Here is a 2,418-nt window from a genome sequence, read left to right as displayed (position 1 = left end):
CGCTCTAACCAACTGAGCTAATGGGCCAGACGTTCAACAGTTGCACAGCAATTCCTTTCGAATTTGTGATCTCTGAAATATTTGCGTAAGAATAAAAAAAGGTAATCTCTTTCACGAATTAATTGAACAACCATGTTATTTATTCAACAATCGCAATAAAAAGGTTAAAATAATCGTTGCTAGTATTTTTTCTAGTTCTTTGTTCACGCCTATTTTTAGACGATACGTGTAATAATTCAATTGAGTTACAATTCGAATAGGATACAATCGACAGGCACAGGATGCGAAGGGATTAAAGAGTGTATAGCGAATATGCGAACGTTTTGATAGTATCACACGGTAAAAAAGGTCTACATATGAATACACACATACACACACATAAAATTATGCATATATAAAATACGTCCAAATATATTTTCTTTTGTATAATTTCTGTTTGTATATACGGGAAATAATAAGAAGAATTAAGGAATAATCAGAAAAATAATTTTCACACTGTTTTCTTTATAAAAAGTGACGTTTGAAAAAAATTAGAAGAAACTATCCATATATAATTATATGTAATAATATATATATGTAAAATTACACGAAAAAAAAATAGATTAAGTGATTTAACAAGGCTATATTTAGTTTGCTGCAAGAATTCAATATCTATATAACTAAAAAAATTTAGTAGTATAAAACAAAAATATTATATCTGTAAGCAATTATCACTGCTAATTCAGCTAATATCTTTGCTATAATGAAAATTGCTAATGCAACAAGTTTTCTTCATTACAAAACAAAAGTATATACCATTTTAAGCATGTTTTATTAAAAATTTTGATTTATATATTGGATTGATTTTCGTAGAAAATTATCTTTTCTATATTAACAAATTTCTATATTACAATAAATATAACTACCTATAATCGCTAATTTTATTCAGATGTACTTTGCTGCTTTAACATAAAAAACAAACTATCCGTATATTATGACAGTAAATTTGCTGAATTAGTGAAGTTTTTAGTTGTTTCAACAAATCTCTTTTTTTCGTGTGTATGTTTATTAGAATATTATGTAATCGCAATTTTAGTTTTTGTACATTGTTATATAGATTACTCGATTGTATTATAGATTATTTTTACCGGGCATATAGTCGTTATTGTTGCAAAATATCTTTTGCTGTACGTTCACATAAGATTGTGTAAAATAAAGATATTTGTATATATAGAAACATACGAGTGTTATCGATGCGCATCCTAGATACCTATTACGGAACATGTCGGAATGAATTACGATCAAAATTATTCCGTTTTCTCTAAAAAAAAAAACATACTAGAAATCTAGGGAATAATTGAATAATTCTGATCGAAATCTATTCTGAATAATTCCATTTGTGATTTGTAGAGAAAATGAAATAACTCTGATCGGAATCCATTCCATTCCTTGTTTCACAATTTTTATTTTTTCCCGAAATTTCTCGAAAAATATTACAAGTGTTTTTACCATCAACAAAGTATAAAACATTAAAGTTATAGCTGCAATCACAAATGAACTTTCAAATCAGTTAAAAGAGGCCGATGGGAACGCGCTGACATGACTAATTGTCAATGGATTACGACATCGCAGTCGACGTCAATTGGCTCATCTCAAGCATACTAAATACATATTTAATATACTGACGAAACAAGTTAGCAGGATGCACACACAGATGCAGCACAATGGACAATGAAGACATTATAATAAAATGCAGATCGAACTAGTTACTAGATCACGCATTATTTAAGCAAAACTTATTATGAAGAATATAATTTGATACTTATTATTTCCTAAATTAATAATGGGCCACCGCCCACTAATAATTTATACATTTAGTAATGCGATGTAATTGCCATTAACAAATCCATATAGTAATCTCATTATACTTAATAATTGCTCGATTATTGATATAATATTTGTCCAAATTTCAATATTCTCATCATGTATATTGTAAGGAAAAAGTCACTTATTCGTTATCTCATTTGAACTAAATAATTTTATATCATTTGAATAAGAAAGAATACTTTTAAAAAAGTATGCAAACGTACGAAAATGTTAGAGTAGAAGAAAGTAGTTCGAAGTACCCTTGGCAAACAATGTATGTTGGATTTGTTTTATAAAAACACAAATTATTTCCTATATAATTTTTGTTTTTACAGTAGAAAATTTGTTTTTAAAGCAGAGAATTTGTGTTTTTAAAGCAAACAAATACTTAACCAAAACAAATTCTCTGCTGTAAAAACAAAAATTATACAGAAAATAATTTGTATTCTTGAAACAGAGGATGCGTTTTAAAACAGATAATTTAATTGAAGTAGAAAATATTTATTCCAGTCTCACTTACATGTTCTCATGTCCCTCTATTGCTGGATTCACACTGCATCCGATTTTCGTCGC

This window comes from Mycetomoellerius zeteki, unplaced genomic scaffold (assembly GCF_001594055.1).
Source record: "Mycetomoellerius zeteki isolate Tzet28-1 unplaced genomic scaffold, Tzet1.0 scaffold241, whole genome shotgun sequence".
Lineage (NCBI taxonomy): Eukaryota > Metazoa > Arthropoda > Insecta > Hymenoptera > Formicidae > Mycetomoellerius > Mycetomoellerius zeteki.
Note: the sequence above shows the minus strand (reverse complement) of the source record.